Source organism: Gallinula chloropus (genome assembly GCF_964237585.1).
Source record: "Gallinula chloropus genome assembly, chromosome: 8".
In the NCBI taxonomy this organism is placed as follows: Eukaryota; Metazoa; Chordata; class Aves; order Gruiformes; family Rallidae; genus Gallinula; species Gallinula chloropus.
The window spans coordinates 26701508-26727898 of record NC_140093.1 but is presented as its reverse complement, the minus strand read 5'-3'; the positions used below and the strand labels follow the sequence as shown (position 1 = coordinate 26727898).

Genomic DNA, 26391 nt, shown 5'->3' with positions numbered 1-26391 from the left:
AAATTAATTCCACTTCTCATGGGGATGGTATTACTGTTGCTTTTGGGTAGTTGGATGCTGAGGAGTGTTGAGGAATTCCAGAAGGCCATTACATAACTGAGTGGGCAAAAATGTGGTAGACAGCTGTCAGCATAGGTAAACAGGTTTTTAAACATAAGTTTTTTCCAGTAAGTTAAAAATAAAACCAAACCATGCTTGTGTGATGCTGAACTCAGAACTCAGGGCTGCAGCTTGGAAAGGATGCCCTGTGGTTGTCATTGACAGCTCTCCAGCTCTCCAGAGTCATTGTCTGACGTGGACCTGCAGCAGCCAAGAAAATAAGACAACCATGGGCTGTGCCTCTTGGCACCACTGGAAAAGGCTACTGAGAACAAGAAAGAGGTGTCATTCTGTTAGTGATTCAAACACTGGAGTGCCCACTGCACTTCGAGCACTGGGTGCAGCTTTGGTGGCCACATCTGAAGGAGATACAGTTAGTACCCTTAGTTTAGGGAAGGTACAGGGAAGAGCAGCCCTCATTCCAAGGGGAGGGTGTTGCTGCTTTGTGTGGAGCTGTGTCATTAAAAAGGCTTTTTGGAAGGTGAGGCTGAGGGGTGCAATGTGATCATGGTTTACAAAATCACGAAGGTGGTGGGGTAAGGTGAATGCAGAACTTGTGTTGACAGAAACCTTGCAGTACCAGAATTACAGGACCCTTGGTGACACTGGTTGGGAATCAGTTTAAGGCAGATTAAAGGAAGTATTTGTTTACACAGCAGGTAGTGCATTTATGCAACTTGGAGCCCCGGGATGTTTTGAAAACAGGCCGTATAGGCAGGTTCAAAACAGTGTTAGGAGAGTTCATGGTCAGCAGGTAGACTGTGAGGGGGTGTGGACTGCAGAGTTTGTGGCTTCTCTCTAAGTAACACCTTTTCTGCCCTGTTGGAGATGCCTTCTGACTAGCTGAACCATTGGTCTGACCCAGCTGGGCACTTCTTGTATTCCTCAGCTCTCAGGCTTCAGGGATCATTTCTTGTCATTCACTCAGAATTCCATTCTCATTCACGGCAGGGTTGGATGGAGGCATGAAGCTGCTCGCTCTCTCTCTCTCTCTCTTTTCTTTTTTTTCAGTAAGCTGCACCTCCAGGGGAGACTTTTGATCTAGTTGCTTAAATTCATGGTACTGCAAGCTGAGATGGCTATTGCCTCATAGTAAGCTGGAAAAAATTTCCTTCTTTCTAGCCAGGAAAAAAATACTGGGAAGTCCATCTGGGAATGTGATTCATCAGGGTCACACTCATCGTTTTCCTTTCAGATTACAAGGAGAAGTTCAGGATAGTTCTCAGCTAACAACGATAAGGTTTTATTTAGGCTTAGCTGCCTGCAGTTTGTGGTGGTGAGCAGGTACACTGTTTATGCAACAAGGCTCCAAACAGGCTTTTTATCACTTCATCTCTGCAGCACGTTCCCTGGTGCTGGGTTCTGTCTCAGGGTGCTTGAGACCTGCGAGTTCTCCCTCTCAGGTACCCCTGCTCTGTACTGATGCAGGAAAGTGGGTGGACCTGGCTTGTGAGGGAGAAGAAAACCCACATCTAGAAGGTATTGAATCATCATCTGAAGAATGCCAGTAGCTCTTTTGTTAGGGTCTAGGATAGTACATTATGGGATTTTCAAGTAAATGTGGTTGGTTTGGTTTTTTTTCAAATCCTGACTAAGTTAACTTGGGTATAGCAGTGGCTTGTAGGGTGGTAACCGCTGGTAACTGGAAGACAGTGAGTCTAGTGCTGTTAGTGGTTTTCTTTGTTATATTTTTAGAATGAGTTTGGGTGGAAATCATTTAAAAGACACATTAATAAAGAGGACTTGGAGTTTTTGCATAACTTTAAGAATGGAAAGGCTGCAAGGCTGAAAAATAGCCATTTGAACAAATGCTAAAAATGGCATAATAATAATAATAAAAAAAAGAAATGGTTGAGGCCATTCCTTTCAAAAGTGGTGGGTTCTTGTTTTACTTTTAACTTCAGTTTCTTAACAACAGGGAAACAAATGTCCCATTTTTAATGTAATGTTCTACAAAGTATTTTATCCTGCAGGAAAACTTCATTAGTGCAAAGAGCTAGGTTATTTCTAAATCTGGACATGGTCAGGCTTCATCTTAATCTACTGTCAAACTGCTGTAGAATCTGTCTCTGAGGAGGCTATGCTAGCAATACTTATCCATATGAATGTTTCTTGTTGGGACATACTTGTCTTGGAAGAACACTGAGTATGAGCCTGGGAGAATTTGTCTTCCTTTCTGCCCTCCCTGTCCCCTCTTTCAATTTCCATAACTCTGCAGTAAAATTTGATAGGTCAAAGTGTAAATTAATCCAAAGTTATATGAAAGTCTTTCCTTGAAAGAGACTGTAAATCTCAGCAGTACTCTTCTGCTTCTTAGAACACTGAAAAAAGCCTCTGGGTTTTTTTTTATGGGGGGTGGGTAGGGATGGTTGATGGGGTTGGTTTTATTTTAATGCTGAATGAAATCACATACAGTAAAGCTTGCTTGCTAACTTCAGAACCAAATAGAAAATAATGCCCAGTTTTTCTTCTTTGGCTAGGAGGATACTTTCTTTTTAAATTATGAACTACGTAGAAAGTCAATATTTACTATTCTGTGTACAGTCTTTTAATATTTGCCATTTGAACCAGCTCTGTACTCTGCTCATTTTTGAGTGTCTAGTGTTTCCATCCAATGCAATGGAAATACTCTGAGATGTTGATACTGTATTTAGTGATCAAAATAAAGGAATTTGAGCCTATCAAAGCCATTCTTGGTGCGTAGAAAAGAAAAGCACTGAAAGAATGCAGAGTTGTTGGTAGCATGAGTGTTGGCACTGTAGACCTGAGCTTAGAAGTATTAGGATTGTGGTTGGTTTGGTTCCAGTCATGGCACACAACATGAGGAAACAAAACATATTGAGGGAAACTTTCCTTTTTGTCCCAATCTAGGATGCACCTGCCTGAGTTACTCCAGAGAAATTTACTTTCCAGCTCTCTTACTGTATTATTTTGCTGCAGCAATGGGGAAGGAGGATGCTGGTGATATAGTTTGTCTCATGCTCCCTAGAAATAATAAGCTGTAAGGAGCTAAGTAAGTGTGTGTCTGTGTGAATGGTCTTCCTCAAACCTGTTTGTTTTTATGGAAGGCCACAGCATAAAGCTCCTTAGATTGCTCTGCTGGTCCACTGGTAGCCCTGCCTGCTTCTTGAAGTACTCCATTGCTGCAATTTGGTCTGTGCTGGGATAGGGTCCTGGTGATGGCTGGCCAACTTCTGAGGATCACACAGAGCCCACCTCTGTAGCACAGGGAAGCGTGCGGAGACCACCTGATCCCGTGTGTTGCACACAGCTGCTCAGGGATAAGTGACAACATCTTTGGGTCAAGGAGGGCTGTAAGTACATGTCTGAGTACACCTTTGATGGAGAGAGCACTGAACAAGTGCAGCATAGGAAGAGCTGCAAGGTGTTGAGATTCTCCCTGTGGCTAAGTAGAGCTGTGAACTGTTTTCCAGCAGTTATTAATTCTGGGCTGTCGCTACCCGTTCAAGTGGCCTTGCTACTTAAAGCATAGGTGTTACTCCTCTGTGGATGGATGCTTACTGGTAACACTACAGCCTGATGACAACTGAAGGAAGAGAGCTAGAGTTTGCAGCCAAAAGAGCTGCAGTAACTTTGTTTAGTTACTGTTTCTATGGAAGTTGGTTTATTCCTCAACTGTATTTGTAGAGCAGAAACTGAAAACTTCCTAATACATACGTGTTCCTATTGGCTTTGCTTGGTTATTTAACTTTGAATGGTTGGCAAAAGCTGTCTGAAATGCTCCTCTCTAATAATGAGGTAACTGACCATAATGTAGCATGTCAGGAAGGCAGCTTGGGTAGCTGCATCCTACAAGCAGCTAGAGGCATACGAGAGGCAGAGAAAAACATGCGGATCCAACCCAGCTGGAAAGAGGGGACAGACAGATCTACCGTCCCCAGCTGCTGCTGCAGGCTGCAGTACATTACCCTGAACAGAAAAGATGCAGCTTGGTAGTGTCAAATGTGAAAGGAGACTCCTAGAAAGCAGAAAACCATCTGATAAGCTGTCAAATGAGCTGTATTTCGAGTTCTGGTTAGTGCAGGGATGGCAACCTGTCTGTTGCATTTGAGGTTAGAAAGGAGGAATCATTTGAATAAAAAGATGAAGTGCTGAAGGCTACAAGCCTCTGTTTTGCAGGCTGGATCCCTGTCCTCTCCCTCTTGCAGGTTACTGGTGGTGCAGAACAGCAAACATCACAGTATTCCCATGGCAGCCTCGCTAACCCAGCTGCTGCAGTTAGGGGCGACCGTAGCCCAGTCACAGGCAGAGATAACTAAAGCTACTAGCTAAAGTCTTGCTGGTGATACTGTGCACAGATAAGTTCTCCTCCCTGAAGTTCTGCAAGTAGAAAATTCCTGCTGCTACTTGTGGAGAGATATGTGAATTATCTACATAGCTCTCTTTAGCCTCTCTGTTCCCACAAGCCGCAGGGTGCTTTGATGGGCATGGTTGTCCTTTCCTGGGTGTTCTGCAATAATGTGTTCATTATGAGAAGGCTGAAGTCTTGTTGTACAGTTTCAAAGTTAACTTTAACACCTCCTTGGAAGTTATCTCAGACTGTGAGCTTTGTGGCCTTTTATATTTAGCTCCAATTGTCTGCTGTAATTGGCGTTTAGAGTGGTTGTGGAAGGGTAACTGGCTCCCCGTGAAATGCGCTTGTATTTCATGTTACTTAAAAACACGCATCAGTCTTTTCGTCGTCTCAAAATCTGCTTTGCAGGGTAAGATTTACTGGCAGAACTCTTCAGTTTGCTTCCTTCTATTTCCTTGCTTGAGTAGGAATGAGATCAGTCTCCCCCTGCATCTTGTTACTTGGCTACACACTTGCCTTGACACCCCACCCCCTCGATGGTGCTCAGCTTGGCTTCTAACTTTAGTTTGGCATAAACAGCCAGCAGTGAAACCTAGAGGTATTGGTTTTCCTTGAAGCACATTGGAAAACTCCAGCAAACATCGAAGCTCTGCTGAGAGGGACACACACAGCTGTGCTGGGGAGCAGGCCCTTACACTGTGCTCTGGTGGCATGCTGCTCGAGGTACTTTTACCCCTGAATATTGGACCTTCTAATTATAGAAGAAAGCAGTGTTACAGTTACATAGCTGCATAGTTCTTGACTTTGACCTTTTAAGAAAATGGAAATACCTGTGTGGCTGTGGTGTTTTGTGTTGGTAGCTGTTCTCAGGGCCATGCTAAGGCCTTTGGGTGATATGAAAAGAAAAACCAGGTTTATGAATTCAAAATACTCTGTGGCTGGTGTGAAGACAAAACGCAGGGGAATTCATAAGTTTCTGTCTTTCACCCACCCCAGTACATGTTTTTTATTAACTTGCAGTTCAGTTGCACCATTTGAAGGTTAGTTGTAGTCTTTCCAGAATTACAATAATAGATAGATACGACTAGAATGATGGTCCCCAACTGATGTGCAGGGATGTGCAGAAGAGCCAGCAGGCTCTTTTGAAATCTGAATGCTTTGATGTGCTTTGAAATCTGCAGTAAGTATAGCTGTCTTGCTGAAGTGTTGCATTTGGTCAGTAAACACACATGTGGAAGGGCATCCGCAGTGTGGGTAGGGACATCATGGACATCATGGAACAGTTATGGGGTGGAGGGGGATGCTGGGAAGAAGCACTGCTCAGGAGAGTTAGGTACATGGGTGTCAGGTACTCATCTGGTGCAAGTCTTGGTTTGTATCAAAAACAGTGTGGCCAGTAGGTCTGGGGAGAGGATTGTGCCCCTGTACTGGGCATTGGTGAGGCTGCACCTCAAGTGCTGTGTGAAGTTCTGGGCTCCTCACCATAAGAAGGACATTGAGGTCCTCGAGTGCGTCCAGAGAAGGGCAACCAGGCTGGGGAAGGGGCTGGAGAGCAAATCATATGAGGAGCGGCTGAGGGAGCTGGGGGTGTTCAGCCTGGAGCAGAGGAGGCTGAGGGGAGACCTTATCACCACCTACAACTACCTGAAAATAAGTTGTAGAGAGGTGGGCGATGGTGCCTTCAGCCAGGGGACAGGAGATGGGCCAGGGCAGGTTTAGATTGGATATTAGAAACTAATTTTCACTGAAAGAGTTGTCAGGGCCTGGCACAGGCTGCCCAGGGAGGGGGTTCAGTCACCGTCCCTGGATGTGTTTAAAGAAAGGGTAGATGAGGTACTTAAGGACATGGTTTAGCATAGGACGGGAACGGTTGGAGTCTGTGATCTTAAAGGTCTTTCCAGCCTTGTGATTCCGTGAGTCGTGTTCAGGGCTTTGTTTCCTAGAGCTGTGAACTCGTGTTGTTTCCTCGCGCTGTAACTCTTCAGGCAAATGTTGGCGTGTTTGTGGGGACTAGAAAAATTGCAGCACAATGATCCTGTCAGTGACATGCTTCATATTCTTGCTTGTTCTTTGTTGTATATAGTTAGTATAAATACCATGCTGTACATGAAGCCATGCTAACATCATCTCTTCCCTTTCTTAAAAAAACCCTCCCTCATTTGAGGCTTATGCACTGTATTAGAAACCTGCTGCTGTGGGTGGCTATTGCTCATGTAATTCTTCCTTTGGAAAAGCCATTTGGCTTCATTACCCTCTGTCCATGTGATCTTTGTTCAGTTGTAGCGTAGAAACAATTGGTGATGGGTAGCAAAGCACATAGGAGGTGCAGCGGGGCTTCCCAGTCTGCCTTGCCGCAGCTGCCGTGCCGCGGTGACCGCGCCGGGATGCTGCCCAGCTGCTGGGGGCTGTGCGCCGGCACCCGCGGACAGGCCCACGGCTCAGCCTGGGCGTGCAGCCCGGGGCTCGGGATCGCGTGGTTCGTACCCGAGTAGCTGCTTCATCCGGGAGGTGCACGTGGAGTGATGGAGGGAAAGGGTGAAGCGGAGGACTGGGTGGCGGTGTTTGTCCCCGAGAACAGACCGTGTCTAGCAGGGGCCTTTCAAAAACACGGTCTGTGTTTTTCACAAGCTGGAATGTGGTTATAAACTGGGTAATCTGCTCCAGTATTTCTTGACTCTCCACCACCCAACTGATTAGTTTAAAAATAAAGTAGCTGCTGCAGAAGGAGCCTCATGTTGTGGAGCAGGGAGTGCAGTTTGCTTCCTGAGCTGGAAAGGGGCCAAATCCACAGAAGGTGAAGAGGGGCTGGTGGGGCCTCTTGGCTGTAACTCAATCTGAAGAACAGATAAATTCTTTACAAAGTCAGAGTAATGAGTTCCCTCCTGGTATACCAGTGTTACACTGATTTATAAATGGCTGCTGGTTTCATGTCGTCCTTACAGCCTGTAAGATGGAGAGGCTTGAAATTATTTCTTTTTATGTGTGTAGACACTGGATTATTTTTTGTATTTCAATTTCTGTTGGCACGTGTGGGTACTAGTGCTTCATTTGATCATGACAGAAGTCATTGCTACCGACCACAGAGAATGGTTTAAAACTATAGGAGTGCCAGAGATTGCTTGTTAACGTAGTTTTATTGTAACAATGTGTATTCCAGTAGCTCTTTTAAGCTTTTTTTGCTGATAAAAGTTCAATTCACAGAAAGTAGAAGTCAAGCTATTTTCTCACAAGAGACCTGACCCTCTGCTGAAGCTACTTTTTTATCAAGTTAAAATAAAAACTATACTGAATAATTAAAATTCACAAAAGTATTAGAAACGTTGTTTGCGAGCGAGTTGCCAACTCCATTAGTTGCCAGCAGCGGCTTGTTTTGTAAGGTGATAGTGGAGATGGTATTTGGCAACAACAGGTAATGTTGGGATACATGGGGAAAGAAAATCATCCATTCCTGTTGATTTCAGGTGGGTTTGCAAACAGTGAATTGATATCCTGAAACTCCAGCAGCGAGTTCTGTGTGGATTTATTTATGAGAGTCTGCAGACATACAGAGGATTGTATCTGTGGTGGTGCTTTTGGGGAAACCTAGCATCTTGTCTCACCCCAGCTTCTTCTGGAGGCTGTTATAGCGTGGGTTACTGAATTATATTTGAACACTGATTTGGAGCAGATGGAGGCAAAAGGTAAGCTAGCTCCAAGTAATTAATATCTTATGGAGTGCTGTTGATCGCACAAAGGCTGTCCCTCAACTCTTTGAGTGATTTTAGTGTTTCTATTTTATCTCCCAAAAGGTTAGCATGTAAGTTCCTTCAGGACAAGAGGGATGAGAGCTCTCAAAGCTTCTGGATCATCTGTTTTGAGTGCATTATTTTTTAATGATTGATAAATCTGCACAGGTAATTTTCACTTGGAGTTGGTACTGCCATGAAGATGGCACCTACTGCAGAGATTTGAGGGAAACGCTGAAATACGGTGTGCTGTATGCAGACCTGTATCCACACAGGAAGAGTGCTTGGCTATGTTGAGTGGGGAAGGAGGTAAAAACTGTTGTAGCAAAGGCAACCAAATGGGCTAGCACACGCAAATAGCACATTTATAAATGATTGCAATATCCAGGTTGCTTGGGTGCTGGGGTGAATGGTCTGCAGTAGAGTGAAGCATGCCTTTTCCTCTGTCTGCTGACAGCAGTAACCTTAAGAATGTTGCAGGAAATGTCATGTTTCAAAACTACTGTTTCTGTTTTGTCCTTCATTTTGGCACAACATGTTTTGATTTGTATGAGGAGTCTTTTAAAGGCTGGATTCTTCAGAAATATAAACAATTGGAACAGGGAAATGCAGCTGTTTTCTGCGCCTGTTCCTGTGGCTGTTATGCTCATCTGTGGCCTCCAAGTAACACATACTGTTTTGCATATTGCAGAACATGGATGATAATTTTCTAAACACATTGTTCATAGTTGCATATTGGTTAAATAGAAGAAATCCATGGAAGTATTTGCACTAAGACAGAGTACTGAAGTCAAAAGAAGCAGCTAGCAGACAAGGGTGGGAGCGGGAGGAGTCTGTGCTTCATGGACTGCCCCCCTTTCCCATCGCTGGGGTACCAGCTCACTATGCTCAAATCTGTTTGTTACTACTAATTACTTCCACTTACTGAATTTAGGCTCTGTTGTAAATGAAGATTGCAGCATTCTTTTCCTGTGGCTGAACCTGACTTCTAAACCTTTAAGCTAAGGGGAAAGTCTTCTTTAAACCTTGTAAAGCAAAATCTCCATAGACATCTGTGTTCTTCCCTGATTTAATCACTACATCTAAATTGCAACTGTGTGATGTTTCCAAAACCCTCTTCCCCTGTCTCAACTTTCTGTTAATTCTGTGATCTCACTTTTAATGAAGCATGGCTCTGGTTAGTGGAGTGGGTTGGTATTGTCTATATTTCACACACATTATGTAACTGAAGTAGCCAGTTCAACACCTAAAATTTACAGCTTTAAAATCTTACAAATGTCTGAAGATGATGCTGCTGTTTGTTGTCATCAGATTGTTCTGACTGAAAGAACAGTGCAGAAATATTTGGTTGTTTACTCCTCTCTTAAATGTTTAAACTGAGAAATAATACAGCAGTAGCAAGGAGGCATCTGAGCACAGAAAGGGAATTAAGAGTATGGGAGTCTGTGTGGATGTGGGCTTAAGCCCATCTGGAAGACACTTGACAAATAAAAATAGTAGCAAAAGAGGGGGGGGTTGTGGTTTTTTAATAAAAAGCTGTGTTACAGTTATGCAAAGATCGTGTGAGCAAAAATTTGATTGTCTAAGATGAGGTAGCATTAAAATAATTATGCTGTGCCCTATAAGGAGCTTTAGGGTGTAGTAGCTAAGTTGCTCATCCTTTTGAAAATGTGTATTTACAAGATTTTAACTTGAAGTCATGTGGATGTTTGTATTGTCTGTAATATTTTGGATGGTAAAGTAGCAGAACATCTAAATTGCTGATATTTTTGACAGCTTTTAGTGCTTAAAGGCAGATTGTTACAAGTCCATTGGAAAGCCCTATCTAAAAGAATGGAACCCTCCTTAGTAATCACAGAATCACAGAGTTGTGGAGGTTGGAAGGGACCTCGAGAGCTCATCGGGTCCAACCCCCCTGCCAGAGCAGCTCCCCAGCTCATATTGCACAGATGGATGTCCAGACGAGTCTTGAATCTCTCCAGAGAAGGAGACTCCACCACCTCCCTGGGCAGCCTGTCCCAGGGCTCCCTCACCCTCACTGGGGAAAAGTTCTTCCCCATGTTGGTGAAGAACTTCCCGTGTTCCAACTTGCAGCCATTGCCCCTTGTCCTGTCCCCACAGACCATTGAAAAGGGGCTCACTCAGCCTCTCCTCATAGGGGAGATGCTCCAGGCCCTTAATCATCTTTGTAGCCCATGTTTGGACTCTCTCCAGGAGATCCCTGTCCTTTTTATCCCAGGGAGCCCAGAACTGGACACAACACTCCAGGTGGGGCCTGACCAGGGCAGAGAATGCTATTCCTTTTTCATCCCTTCCAACCAGGCCTTTGGACAGCTGTGATGTTTTGCAAATTTTGAAGTGACCTTGAAGTGTTGGGAGGAAGCAATCACTGCATTTCAGGTCTTCTATTTGTTTGAAAGCCCTGCTCTGTTATGTCAATACTCTAAGGAACAGAGAAATGCCAAGTTGCATTTACCATAGAACTCACTACACCTTTCAGTTACTCTTTCTAAAAGCTGTGGAAGGAAGCACTGTGTGCTCCCTCAGACTCTGGTGCATCTTCTCCCAGCAGCTGGGGCTTTCAGCTAGAGGAGAATCACAGACAGGAGGGGAAGTTTGAAAGGTTGTTTTACCTTGCTGAAGTGCCAGGACTCTGACTGACCGAAGGAAAACGTTCCTGTATTTGTGTCTGTCCGTGCTGTCTCCATAGAACAAGGTGCCTCTCTGCAGAAACTCTGAGTGTTGTGATCCTTAATTAAAATTAAACGTGGCATTAAGCATTATGCATAGTTGGTAACTGGAAATGAAAGGAATGCTTTTTCAAGAGACATGAATATGCAGCTATTGAGACCACAGAAAATGTAATAAAAAACCAGTAATTACCCATATAAGATGTATTTATCTATAGAACATCAGTGTTCCTTGTTTTTCCTTCTCTACCTTCCAAGGTGATTCTTATTTCTACGAGTCCTTAGAATTTGAACTGGGAATCATCAGTTGTGATGGAGGACTGGGGGTGGGGTGGGGTGTCTGTCTGTGTGTGTGTTTTACAACCGAGGCAGGGAGCTGTCCTGGTTTGGGAGGGTTTTTTGGTTTTCCCCACTAATGCAATTGAACTTTTTTTTTTTCCATGCCACTGTAGCCTACTTCAGCTCCTTTTTGCCCATGTGCATACTTCCAGGGGCACTGCTGCTATCCTCTTAAGTGTTGTGCAATGCGTGTCAAACTCAGAAAACTGAGGTTGCAGAAAGGGAGAAGTGATAGACCCTCTGATAAAATTCAAACCCACAAGACTTGTATACATATTTTCAATATGATGGCATAGTTGCAAAGTTGCTTTCTTTTGTTCCTTAAGTAACTGAGAATTATGGAATGTACTTTCAAAAAGCCTTTTTAATAATATGATAAATCTGCTGTTGTTGGAAAATAGATGGACAAAATAACGTAGACTGAGATCTCTTTGGTTGCCGTACTGTCTGTGGTTGTGTTATTTGATGGTGGGTGTTTTTTTCCAGAAGGCTGTGAAAATAGAAGTTATATAACAAAAAAATTATAGCTTTGTCTTAATTAAAGCCTTCATTTAAGAGAACTGGACCTAAAATTAGACTTGGTGTATTTTTGGCTCTGGCATTAATATATTGATGGAAAGTAGAAGTCATGATGCTTTCTGCTATTCTTCATGTGGTGTTCTTCTTACTGCATGTAGCAAGGACTTTCAGAGTCCCTACCACTGCAGCTGCAGTTTCCAAACACATACAGGAATTTAGAAAACAAATGCAATGTCTGGTGGGTAAGGGAAAAGTTACGGGGAGAATTTTGTCTAGAAAGCTGCTGAAAGCAGCAAAGGTTTTAAAAGGGACCGTGCTGTAGAGCTTCCTTACTGTGGATGGAGAGTTGGCTTTGGAAGTACCTTATTACTGAGTGTCACCTTACTGTGGCTTGGGTTACCTTTAAAACAAACATCAGAGTGATGAGAACCTCCTTGAAAATTGCAGTGTTGCTTGTCACAGCCACAGATTTTTTAAAATTATTTTTTAAAATTTGTTTTATTTTTTCCCCTCTGCTTTTCAAGCCTCCTTCTCCCATCTCAGGCACATGTTTGATCTGCACTCCTTCCCCGAAGTGTAATGCAGGCTTCTCTCTCTCAGTTATATCTATAAGGCTGAATGGAACATTACCCTCCTTGTTTGACCTCCTACATGTGATACACAATCCATTAAATCTCATGTAATATTTAAGAATTTAATACATTCTTTGCATAACATAACAGCGATAGTACTGACAAAACACTGCTCCAAGCAAAACTGCTTGTATAAACAGATGATCTGGGAGCAGTGGAACTAATGAAGCCCTGTTTCCTATGGATTTGTGTTTCATGTATTAACTGTCCCTTTTGTGCCCACAGTACCATCACCCTCTGCTGCTTTTCCTCTGCTGGGGCTGTTGAGGACTTGGGTTTGGGGGGGCTGCTGGTGAGTGCTGACCACTCCGCTCTCTATGGAACACATGGGATAAAACTGTGCCTCAGAAAAGGAATCCTTTACTCAGCTGTGGATCTTTACAAAACCTACAGCAGCTTAGTGTATCTGCTGTCTTTGACAGCATTGAACTGAATTTTGCATCCTGTTTAGAAGGTCTGATCTGTATTGTTCCAATTCCATAAGCACCATTTTGTCGGGAAACCAGACCAAAGAAACCAGTGCAAGCTAAGGACTCCTCATATGGCACACCATGTTCTGCTGTCCTGGTGACTGGTACTTGTGCTGTCCTGTCCATCTTGTTCTCCTTTCCTCTTCTGTCCTCTTCTGTTCCTCTAATTTATGCTTAAATTAGCTATTTTCAGGGTGTTTTAGGCAATGGCTTTTCTGTGGCACGTCTGAACTAAAACGTAGACTTCAATAGGATACACACTTGTGGGAAGCTCTCATGGTGGAAGGAAGCACTAGGTAATATCTGAGCAGTTTGTCTTGAGGACCTTTACTTCTGTCTGCCAAAGTTCATCCTTTTTCCTAGTCTATCTTGCTTCTTCTAGCCCATTTTAGTATTTGAAATGCTGAATGCCAAAAGGATGCCTGGTTTCGGACACCAAGGCAGTTGTGCTTTGTCATCAATGCAAATTTAACCCATGCTGTAGCCAATAAGACTGACAGTTTCAGTAACTACTGTGAGATACTGTTTTGTCAGAGTATTTCTAAACCCCTTGTTGGTGCTTACTAACTAGTATGTCATTAAACTACTTCTTGTTTCAGGAGGAGACCTTGTTCTGTGTAATGTGCATTTTGAGTAACTTCTTGAATTAAGTTGATAGTAAAGGATGATTACTAGAATTTATTTTGGGGAGAGGTTTAAACATAGCATCAATTACTTTTGCAATCAGTGAGGCTATCAGCAATCCAAGATAGTTAAAAATACCTTTCTTGGTTAAGAAGATTGGGTGTTTGATAATACAAGATTATATAGTATATATAAAAATATATTTTATATATATAGCATGTATAGTATATATATTATATAGTATGGTTATGCAGTGTAATAAGGCTGAATTCTTTACATATTCTGCCAGGGTTAATGTTTAGTGGATGTTTTCAGTCATTGATTAACCAAGATGTCTTAATGAGACGTGATATCATGTACAGATCCTTTTGTGTGCATGCTAAGCCTTTAATCTGTATTACTATATGCATTTAATTTTCAGTTGACTTAATACTAAGAGCTTCTAAAGGGTTATCCTTAATAACAGATTGACAACTGAGGGAAGATTTGTGTCATGATAATACACCATCTATCATCTAGTCAGATTCTTACTGATACTGTTACAAACAACTTTCATTGTAGGGGAAATCTTCCTACCTTGCATGGGTTTTAAAAGAATTTAAGGAAGAATTACTGAATTAAAATGCCTGACTGCAAATTCTGAGTTGAGAAAAACTTTTACCTACTTAGACTTTTGCTTGTGTAATTACACAGTTTCATAATGTTAGATCAGTGTTAAAATTATATCAGATAATTAATGTGGCTGTTGATTAGCTTCCCATGGCAACTGAACAAGTGAAGATTAGTCCATTTAAGCTGTTAGTAACTTTAAAATATGATATTGGCAGTCGTTCAGGCTTTTAGGATTTCACTGAATGAAACTCTAAAGAAGGAGCAGTAAAAGACTTGGTTTGTCTGGTTGGTCTTTACAATTTGGATTTTGTTCACAGCTGTATCCAAATAGGGCTCCCCCCTCCCCAAGAGGCTGACAGGTGCCGCTTCCTTTTATCCACAGGCTTCAAACTCCAGATAACTCTCTTGTTTTGAACTAGAATTATGTTTCCTTTGTGTCCTTTCATAACTTTTTTTTTTTCCATATTTACTACTTTCTTGTTACTATGGTTTCTGGAAGTAAATTGGAGGACAGTTGTTTTGAAAACCTAATCTATGTACAAACAAGTATTCTGGTGTTTAAATGGTGCAGTGAATAGTTTAGCCATGAACTACCTCCCAGCTCATTAAAGTGCTCAACATTGTTCTTGAGGTTAATCCCATCACAGTCTAGAGTATGGTGATTGCTGAATCAGTGGGAGTAGAAGGTTAGAGCTCCTGCTCTACCAGTAAAGGCTTATTTACTTCTGTTGGGATTTTGTTTCTTTTTCCAGCTAAAAATTCTATTTGTCTGTAGAGTTTACGTAATTTTACAACTGTTCTAGTGTGGCATAGTGCTTGGCAATATATTCAGTCACAAAATTCTCAAATGTTTATGTTCTTAAGCTTTGATAGTTTTGCCTCCACCCTCAGACATATGTAGTAAGAAAGTAGTATTGCCCACATACACCATCTTCTTCTTCTTCTTCAGTGTGTTGGCAGCGTTCAGGGGATGAAGCATTTTTTCAGTTCTCTTTACTGTCACGGGTATGGCTGGGCTGGTGTTTTATCTGTAACACCTTGTGCAGACGCTGCCCTGCATCTGTCATCATGTGGGCACTGTCAAGACACTTACCACCCTGCTGCCTGGCCCCTGGCACAGCTTGGACCCCACTGTCAGGCAGCAGTTCTCATCTCTCAGTCAAGAGGCTGAGATGCAGGAGAGCAAAGGCACAAACCTAATTCCCTAAATGTTACAGTCTCTCTGTGTTTGAGACATGAGGACTTCCTCCTCCTCACAAGAAAACTTCATATAGAAAGTGGATGAAGTAGAGGTTTTATCTGTTTGATGTGAGAACAAGACAAACTAAACTGAGTAAAGCTCTATAGCAAATCCAACCAAGAAGCAGAGTTAGATTGCAGCTCTTTCTGCATCCAGTGGTGTGCTTGTCCACCTTGCCCCTCAGGTTGTGTGTACTCCAACTTTAATGTTGGGGAGCTCCTTTGACTGTGGCTGATGCTTTCAAAGGATTCTGAAGTGCTGGGAAAAGGAAAATGCCATGTGAGTCTACCTAGAGAAGTTTCACAATTTATGGCAGAGAGAGAGAGAGAGAGAGAAGGTAAAAAGGTCAGGTCAGATGAGTGCAAAGGCACAAATTGTGGGTATGTGTGGATGTACATGAAAATAAATACTTTCCTACTGAAACAAATTTATGTCAGATGTTGTAGACTTGTAAGATTTGTATCTTCCTCATCTGCAGAGGAGAAAACAATGGGTCAAAGTAATTAATGTAATTCATTTGATGTCAGACCGATGGTGGTAGCCTGGAGAAAGGCTAAATCTGTGGTTAAATAATTGTTTTCTAGTCCAGCTTCAAGTTACTACAGACTTTCCTGTTGCTTTTTTTGCCTTTTACTTTATTACTGCTGTTTCTGCTCTGTGGCACAGTTTTTGTATGAAGGCATGGCAAACAGCATCAAGACAGTGGATGCTTTGTGGATGCTTTGTATCTACCTTGGCTTTCCAAACTTCTTGTTACCATCTTGTCAACTTCATGACGTTTCACTTGCTCTTATCCCCTCTTCTGTTTTCTCGGCCTGTTTTTCAGAATACATCTTCCAGCACCTCCTCATTATCCTTTTCTGATGTTTAATGCGCTGTTGTTGGGAATTGAGGAAGTGTTTCATCCCAAATCTCTGCACAACTTCCTTCCCACGATGCTGCCAGAAGTGCTGCAGACTAGCTACTTAATTTGCACTGGCAAAATTTCAAAGGGAAGGTCAGCTGGCCAGGTTACCCCCCTGCAGGGCTTTTGTATGGTCTCCTTTTAAAGACCATTTATCTTCTGTCTGTTCTACTTTCCCCCCTTACTTGTCCATCGGGAGGAAAACAGCTCCAGCTAAGCTGATGGTGTGAATCCTTGCCTTAAGGTGGAACTCCCACAATTTAGGGTGTGTAATGAGAATAGTTTCAAGGTGGTTGAGACTATTTATACAAGGTGTTGTTAGAGAAAAGGAAATCTGACTGAAAAGAAGCTTTCTAAAGTAAGGTCAGAAAAGCACAAGAGCAAGGGGCAGTGTTTGGCTGCAGGACTGGGGAACCACACTGCTGTGCCAGAAGGGTACAGAATCCACAGAAGGGCAATGAAAATGTAACTTCAGCAGCTGAGATTTGTTGGGGTTATTTGGTGGTGACACTGGCCGTTACGCGTTGCTGAGCTCCGCTGCTCTGCTGCATCATCCGCTGCTGATGTAGTTGAGCTGATACAACATGAGCCCAGCTCCAGTGCACTCAAGTTTGCTCAGATTGAATTGTGTATGTTTAAACTGCTAACCAGCTGAGGGGGTGTGAGTGCATCTCAAGGCACACTGATGGTCACCCCGCTTCCCTGCAGGCAGAGCCGCGGTAGTGACTCCCAGCACCGGTGAGGTCTCTTCTTTCAGGGGTACAGCCGTACAACGTGCACTTCACCATTCCTTTCCTGAACTGCCAGTGGGTTCCTGGGTCACCCAGGAAGCCCCAAATTCTTCAGGGTTAGACTGGAAATGTGGTGAACTGAACAGTGCAAATTCCAAAATAATGAATGACCCTGGTTGTTGAATTGGCAAGTTTCTTTGAGTCTTGACAACAGCAGCATTGTTGTCCTGAGAATGCTGAAGCTATTAACTAGATGATACACATTTAGGTTTTGATAAGCCTTCTCATTACTGCAGCCTGGGGGAAGGGAGAAGACCCCAGGCCAGCAGTGGGTTTGTCTGAGGGACATCAAACACGAACAATGCTGCCAAAATTGTTACAGAAGCGTTATGAGAAGATTTAGGAAGAACTTGGAGTATTGATCTCATGAGATCCTGCATTCCCTTGGCTTCATAGTAACATTGTTGTTTTCAGTCCTGAAACAAAGGGAATTTCTCTTCATGCAAGCTGGATTCCCCCTTTCACATATTGCTCAGCTGGACTGTCAGTAACAGAAGGGGAAAGATCCAGACCTTCCTCAGTCATTACAAAACTGTAAGGAAGAAACAAACATGAGAATCCCACTTACAAATGTAGCACTTCTTAATGAGAGCGCCTCTTCTCTTGTTTTCCATTTCATAAAAGCCAAACAAACATCTATGGGCTGTCTCTTGGGTTTTTGTAACTTGCAACTGTTGGACAGTTGTTTTATCACTTTGCTGCATCACTGCAAGAGAAGTTGTTGAATTCCTTTACAGGACAGACTATTGAATTTAACCTTTTTCTTTCTAGACTTAGTCCTATCTTGTTTCCTTCAGTCTCCAAGAAAAACAAAAACTAGGTAACTTTTTTTTCCCCAAAAAATTGAGAAGATGGAAATATTTAATCAGAAACTCAGTACTTGGGTCAAGTAAGTTTTGTAACTGCTGCTCTTTCTTTCTTCCTACCTACTACTTTTAGGGAAAAGAGATCTTCCTCCTGGTGAAGATGAGGTTGTTTCAGTGCTATATGCGAAGGGAACGAACGTTGACTGAACTCACAGCAGAAAGGTTGCACTGTCTGTTAGTGGTCCTTGGTTTCCTCCATCAGTGAATGAAACCTACATGGAGAGGAAAAAGGGGGTGAAAACACCAAACCCAGTTACTCAGCCTTATGGGAAAGGACTTGGTGAAACCAAACTGTCAGTAATTCCCTTCTTACATTCACAAGAAAGCTGAAATAGTATTTTGGGGTGCAATGAAGAAAAGGTTATCTAGGCTTATTAAATGTAGATTATAGCCTGTCAAGTTAAATGGCAATGTTGTAATTACCTTGTTTAGTTCTATTTTGAATTCCTTTTGTTAGTACTCAGGCTTCAATTAACATACTAGAGCAACCATTGTTTCTTCTTGCATTCCTTTACTCTTTCAAGGTCCGTGTGAGATTGGGGAAGCTGTACAATGTATTTGCATCTCTTTGAAAAGTTATTTGAGCTAGTTTAAATTTTGGTTGATGTTTTTAATTTACCTGAATGGGCTACTTCCCGTATCTGTGTGCAGGTTAGTAATGCCAAGAAAAATGTAAACAGGCACCGCTTATGATCATCAGCATGGTGAACACAAAAACATGGGGATAAATTCAGCATTTAAGTAGGTGTGCATCATTTCATCATAATTAGGTGATGACTCATGCAGATGTCACAAAGACAAGAACTGTAAATGAGCTTTTCAGGACTACTTAATGTGTTTACTTCGTGTCAGATCTCTAAAGACACATTTATACCTGCCCAGACAAAGGGTGCCCAGGCTGCGTGCAGCCCTTGACTTGTGAAGTTCTGCATGAGTCTGCCGGTGTATTTTCATAATGTCTGTCTTGTTACTTTCAGCTTTTGTTCCCCAGCTTTTTGGTTTTTATTAGCCTGATGTGTTCATTATGCAGTAAATTGCCATTTAATCTACAGACAATGAGATACTCTGTATGATCCTAAAGTAAATAACACATGCATTTACTTTTAAAACCTTTTATTTGTAACTAATACATTGGGCAGAGGAAACTTCAACCAGTCCTTGTTCACTGTTTCAGATGACACGCTGGTGGGATGTGTAAAGTTTTAGAGAACACATTTGATTTAGGAAGGTTGATGCAGAGTTGGGAAATTACCTGCCTTTGGCAGATCTGGGAAAACCTGTGTTTTCTTCAGTCAGGAGTCATCTTTTCACTGACCTGGCTCTGTGACCCGTACAGTTGTTTCCTCACAGTGTCCGGGTAACACGGCAGAGCTGTGGTGGGGTACGAAGCAGGTGTGGTGTCAGGGAGCCACGGTTTGCCCTGCCATATTATCAGTGGCACAATAGCTGTGTTCAGTTGCTGAGATGATCATGGAGCTTCAACTGCATCTCCACGTTATTTTCCTTCCTTTGAAACAAACTGAACCTTTGGGAAGGGCACTTTAGGACAAGACACATAGTCCTTATTAGCAAATAGACGTTTAAGTTAGTGACTGGAAACTCTTGAGTTTGCTTGAGTTTCCAGTTTTATTTCTCATGATGTATTTGTTCCTTCTTGGTTAGTTTTCAAAGAGAATGGATTCTAAGTAAGGGGCACAGGTTTCTATGTTGTGCATTTTAACCACACATCTCTTTTCTGCATGAAAACTCTGTTTACTTCAGGAGAGATACATTATTAAATTGTTAGATGCTTTGCTCTCAGAGACTTGAAGTTTTAAGTACTCCTTCTCCAGCTCTTTGATATTGGAGTATCAACTTATTTGGATTTAAGAATGAGACTTGGGCTGTAGTAGGAACTACAGTTAGTTGTGTCGTATCCAGCCTGGGCTAATAGATTTGAGAGGAAAGCGCTGCCAGCTGGAACGTGCGTGAGTGTTATCTGCATGTGTATTGTAACAGATGTTGAGCAGAGACTGCTTGTCAAAGGTACCTTGTAGTAACTTTTAAAGATCCCTATTTGTTTCAGTACATTTTTCTTGCATCGCTAATTTTTTCCATAAAGTCAACCACAAACTGCATTATTGGGGACTCCAGCTGAAGCTTGTGGTGAAGAGGAAATAGATTAAACACAGGTTTTCCCTTTTCTCTAGTTGCCAACAGTGATGTCAGTAGTTTTAATAATCCTTACCTCAGCTTGCTGCAGTCCTAGCACTCTCTATTAAAGCACTTGTCTTCTACACTGTTTTTGTGTGTTGTTAAGGAAATGCTGATGGCTGTTGATAAGAAACAATGAGGTATCCACCAGTGACTAAAATACCGAATAAGGTACTTCTGCCTTGAAACACACTGTAATAGTTTGCTTGAGGGGTGAGGAGATTCAGATTGTTTTGTCAAGACAGTAAGAAATACTCTCTTAAGTCCAGCAAAGAACATTTGTACACTAAAACAGAGAATGGGGCTTTTGACTGTAAGTTATGTGCAAACAAGAATTCCCTGGATCCGAGGCCTTACAGGTCGACTGTATTTCCAGTGACCTCAGAGGACCAGGTTTGTGCTCCAAATGGCTGTTTTCTAGGCAGCTTTGTGTGCAGTCAGACAGAACAGGCACCGCTGTCCTGTAGCGTGGGCTGTCATTCTTAGTTACACGACTTCGGTGTTGTGGAAAGAGATTTGTCAGCGGAATTGGAGATGTGAATACAGATCATTGCAATAACTCATCTCAGAGGGTCTGTAGCAGAGAGTCTAATGTTTTTCCCCTCACAAAACCAGAAGAAACCAAAAGCTACTGATACATTTTTATCCAAGGGTGACAGATAGATTTCCATGTTGTGCTTTTGAAGATAACTGGAGGTGTAATTACATGTTTGAAGCTGCTCCATGCCCTGCATCCTGCCATACCCGCAGCTGAAGTTTGTGTGTGAAAGCCAGTCTGTGCCAGTTTGTGTCCTACGTGATTCTGGCTCTTCATCACGAGTCTTGAACTCCTGGATGGTTCAGCCCTCTGTGGTTTTTTCCCTAGTTTTACATGTGCACAGGACTCTCATATGTGAGCGTCTGGGTTTCTGTAACTGTGGGTTTCCTCAGGATTATTTTCTTAGTGAATTCCTCTGGGAAATGTTTTGTTTTTCAAATAGTCTTATTGCTCTCTTTCTGCCTTTGCTCTTCTGACTCCTGAATTTAGGAATGACTGCCTGCTGGTAGCGGTTGTGATGATGTCTTGCCTGTACTAGTTGACTTGGTGAGGATTTGTGTGGGACAGACCATGTTGTTCAGTACATGGTGTATGTCAGTTCAGGTGGCCCAAATGCTAGTGAGGAGGCATCGTGCTTGGGCCAGGCATATTGTAAATAATACTCTTAGCAGAATTAGGTCTAGAGATGTAGAAAAGCTGCATTTGCTTTCCTTCCACTCCCCTGTACGTGTGGTAAGGGTCGGGCTGTCGGGTCCTGCTGCTGGGCACCCAACTGTTCCATTCCCCCGGCCCCGCCGGATGGGAGACGGGTGTGAGACGCCCGCCTCAGATATGCAGCACGCAAGTCACGCACACTTTGCCTCTCCATTTAAATGAAGCCGTTTCTCCTTTGTAGCTCGTCTTTATTCATCAGTATGGCATTACTGGCTAATTTTAGGTCGAACGTAGTTGAATGCTGCAAAGCTATGTGAAGCTGTGTATAGATATTTGGGTAGGAACATTCCAGTAGATCGCAATGTGAGTGCAGAAGAAAGTTGAAAGTAAATAAGAGATCTGTGAGATAATTCTCCAGGGAGTTTTCACAGCATACCACACATCACTTGCAGGGATAGGCTTTCCTTTCACTTGAAGGACCACACAAAGTAAATTCTGTTTCTTGGGCAATGAAAGAATATAGGACAGGAGATCTTTTCAGCTTTTTTACTTCAACGTGTCTATGGGAAGCCTTTATTTGTACTGAGGAAAATGCCTTGTTTACCTATCTTTTCTGGAGCATAGCTAATATCAAATATAGAAATAGACGCACTTTTATGTAAAACCCAACTCTTGCTCCATCAGCTTTTAGATGAAGCTCCTGAAATGTAAATGAAGGTAGTTCTCTAACCCCCCTGAAAACAAAAATCGTATTCATTTCACAGGTGTGTTGTTCGGTCCCCAGTGGGTATGGCTGCCTGCGACTGGAGCGCGAAGGGGGAGGACGGGGCCGTGGTCTGCGGTGGCTCGGGGATCGCGTGCTTGTGCGGCCCCGGCAGGCAGTGGGGCTGAGGCCGGGGGGTGTGCGCTCTGTGTGTGGCCAGCCTTGGGGACAGGGCCTGGGGTGCAGCAGGGAGGTGACCTGTGACACCTGGGTGTGCCACCTCACCCCTGCATCCTCCAGCAGGGACACTGCTGCCCACCGGGTGATGAGGACACGAGGCAGATGGGCACCGGGAGCCCCTTGCTGTGCACTATATTGTTTGTGATCAGAGCCCTTGTGCTGTTGATCTGCCTGTGTAGCACCAACTGAAGAGTTTGGAGGACCTGTTGACAGAGACAGTTTCCCTGTGTGCTGGGTCAGGGAGGCTGGAGCCAAGGGACGAGGAGGACTGGTGGGACAGGGTCAAAGGCAGCTTCTGACGTTCATTCCCTGCTGTGCATTATTAGCATTGCAGGACCTTGTTACTCACCCAGTCCTCTCTCAGAGAGAGAAACAGTGTAAATAAATTTATGGACTTGAACAGGATTGGCTGGATACCTTTTTTTTTTTTGGTAACTTGTGTGTCAATAGGGAACAGTAACGCTGCATCCCTAACGTTCCGTTCCTTGGTTGTGCTTCTCATGCAAGCTGTGGCATTTGGACGTGGCCAAGAGGTCCTGTGAGGAAGTCTGATATCTAACAAATCTTTCTTGTCGTGGGTGCAAACACCAGCAGCAGGCTAGGTTTGCACTTTTCTTTCTCTTGTCACAGAAGCTTGTCAGAGTTAATCAGCATGGACACTGAAATTGTTTCTGTTGAGGTGAATCTCTTGCAAGTTTTAAATGTATTTCTGAGTGCTTTGAATTTTATTGCCAACATCTGTTTTATATGCTTTGGGGATTCAGATGCTCGAGTACAGTTCAGCTGTGTGTGCTGTGTTTTTTCACAGCACTAACGTTTTCAGTTTGGATGATAACTTTTTTAAAGAGAAGAGGGGGAGGGAAATAATAACATAAAAGCTTTTAAGTGCCCATGATGCTAATTTTCTTTCTCTTTCAATTACAGAATGATGACCTATACAACCTCAGCAAATCCTTCTTTTAACTCATGGGTATCAAGACTATAAATGTTTCATGCTATCACAACTAGGACCTCACCTCCTCCTCCTCCTCTGTAAATGGGTACGATGCATCCAGTTCAGTTTGTTTACTTTACACAAACCTCAGGAGTTAGTTGACTGAGCTGCACATCCTGTGTTGTGCCAAGCAGAAGCACTGTGACACCTGGACAATGAGTCTCTCTTACTTCATCCTCTACCATAAGGACTTAGCTGGCCACAATGAACTGATGTGCCCACCACTATGTCATGGTGAGAATGGGTATTTTACTAGCACATTTACACAACTTCATTTGCTGCTGAAAACCTGTATGACAAATCATCATTGTAAATTATTACATACAAAACTTAATGTTGGTTGAAGAGTATTAAATATTTAACATAGGTTTTGATTTATACATGTACTTTTTTAATTAAAATGTAACTTTTCCTACAGCACATCTTTTTTGATGTGGAACTGAGGTATACTATATTCTGTTGTAAACAGAGTGGGAAACCTGCTTAAAACAAGGCTTCTAAGAATAGAGTAGGGTACTATTCTTGTTTTAAGATTGTAATTCAGAAAATAATATAATATGAGTCATTGGTCCCTGGGCCTTGATTGTACAGTCATATTTACTGATACTATCAGTTGTAAGATAACCCTGATGTTGAGCTGAGTTCTTTCCAAAAGAAAAAATAATTTTGTACTCCTTGTAAAATAATAGTCTGTATTAACTACAATGAAGACAAACATTACTGTACATGGTATTTACAAGTGTCAACTTGAATCATCAATTGCACAGGAACTGACAAAAAAAAAATCAGAAAAAAGAAATCAAAGTCTTCCACTGTATATATTGTAAAGAAAAAAACCCAACCAACAGAAAACCACAAAACTAAATGAAAACAAAAACAAGGGTGAACTTTTCAAATTGACTTTCCCTGGAATGAAAATGTGGGTGTTTGTAAATTCTGGAAATCTCTTTCTATATGTAATAAACTAGATACTGTTTTATCTGCTGTAGTGGTTTTTGGGGTTTTTTTGTTTTCTTGGTAAGCTGTCTCAAATATCTCCAAGTGTCCCATCAGGTTTTTTTGATGTTTCCATTGTGTGTAATTGAGAATGGCAGTGGGTCACCATAGCTTAAGAATAAAGTCAAGTGTAATTAGGTGTAGTAGGGAGTATCCTTCCTTGAATTATTTCACTAAAGCTCTCGTTTCAGTTTTCTGGAGAATCTTCAGGATACAACCCTCCTCCTACTCAAGTACGTGGAAGAGTTCACAGCAAGTGAAATCACTGGAAGCCACAGCAAGACTTGAACATAAAATTTAAAAAGAACAGCTCAGATAATTGTTGGATGTGGAAGAATTGTGCTGTGTTCCACTCTGGTTCTGTGCAGATAGAAATTCTTTTATTCACAGCATTTGCACAGCCTTAATTCTTTCTTTTTTTTGGGGGGGGGGGGGCGGACTGGAAAAATACCAAGCTCATGGATTTCCAAGTAAAACGTTGTTGAAGTGATAATTGCACTTGAAGCCATGTCAGGTCCCTGTTGGTCCCTCCTCCTGCTTCTGCAAAGCAGCTCCATGGGCCAGTGCACATTCAGCAGGATTCTTGTTATCAGGGAAAGGCAGGCGCTCGAAGCACCAGCTGCTCTCCCTGCAGGATGGCTCTCAAACCCTCAAAGAAGGGGTTTCTTTCCCCTGAGATCTTTATGAAGTCTGGGCTTACGCTGTGGCTAATGCAGCGGCCTCTTCTGACTACAGTGCAGGTGAGGGGGCCATGGCACGGCTCTCCTTCTGCTGGAGGCTTACCACTCCCTTAGAGCTGCTGCTGTTATTGCACATATATACATACCCACTTGAACCCTAGCAAGGCAAAATATTCAAGTAAGAGTTCAAACAGGAAAGGACTGGCAGCTTCAGAATACCTAAACCACCCCAGATCCCTGCGGACAATCCGGAGTGGTGTTGCTGGCAGGTGTGTGGATGTCGCAGGTTGAGGCAGCAGCCTGAGAAGGCCCCACGACTGCCCAAGGTGCTGCCTTTGGACACCTGAGCCTCCCCTGGCAGAAGAGTCTCTTCCCAACAAGTCTGATACTAATCAGTAACAGATACCAGGCTTTGCTGCTTTTTTTTTATGTAGGAAGGGGCAAGTTTGATCCACAGTAGCTTCCCTATTATTCTTGACGAGCATTGGTGTTTATTTTCCCAAGGAATGATTAATATCTGAAGGCAGCAGCACTTGCTTTTAAAAGAAAGCCACATGTATCAGTCCAGTGTTTACATTTGTAAGTTGCCCATATTAAGATCCTTCTTCTTTTTGTTGTTTTTTTTTTTCAATGGGATTTAGTCACAATGAAAACTTGCCTATGTTCTGAAGCAAAACCATAAAGCCTGCTCACCCCCAGCCTCTCTGCCCACAGCCTTCTCCAGCTTAACGAATTCACATCAATGTTCACTGTGTTGATTTGGTTGCTAAATATTAGCCCACGTGGATGTTAAAGTACCTTGGATGGAAGAGTACTTTATGGTCACCGTGCTTTGCATTGTTGCAGATAATTTGCATGCTCTAGCAATTACAGGAATAAGAAGTTTGTACGTAGGGGAAGCTACTGTTCAGTTCTAAAAGACATTAATAGGTTCATTTAATCCAGTTTAAAGTATTTCATGGTGATACCTTTATGAGCAAATTTTGTTCATACAATACAAATGTTAAAACTTGTAAGAATTGGTAATGGTTATTATGGAAGGGAATGGTGGAAGAGGATAATGCTGATCTGGTGGGTTCCCATTAATGTTCATAGTAACACATGGCCAGAGAAACAGCTTGTTAATGATGTCAACTTGCATGTTTTTTATGTTGTTATTTTTTTCCTAGTAAAATTAAACGTGCCTGTTTAGCAAATGTTTTGAAAGGCTTTTGAAACAAAATGCATTCATAACCAAACCTGAAACTCCTGATTCTTTTCTTGCTTAGGTTATTGTTATTCTTGTTAATAGCAAGCTTTTAATAAATAGACCATTACGAAGCAAACCCTTTTAAATTAAAGCATAAATGCCTCAGAAATATGGTACTATCCTATTTTACCCTCTTCAGAATTCATCATTTTGTCTGCCACAGAAGAGACTATAATTTCTCCATGTTTGAAAATGAGCAAATGGGATCAGTCCCACATCAGCTTGTAAAGCTCAGATGCTCAGGAGTTTTATTTGACTTTGAATTTCTTTCATATGGAAGTTTCTGGTTATTACTTGAGTTCTTTTCTGGGTCCACGA

At 42.4% G+C, this 26391-nt stretch overlaps 1 protein-coding gene across 1 annotated transcript in view; it reads left to right on the top strand.

Moving 5' to 3' along the window:
- Positions 1 to 24132, top strand: part of IRS1 (insulin receptor substrate 1) — a 54806-nt gene extending 30674 nt beyond the window's left edge. Inside the window, exon 2 of the mRNA XM_084267656.1 lies at positions 23079 to 24132. The gene's annotated coding sequence lies outside the window, so the exon portion shown is untranslated. The remainder of the gene's footprint in view (positions 1 to 23078) is intronic.
- Positions 24133 to 26391: the final 2259 nt, after the last annotated feature.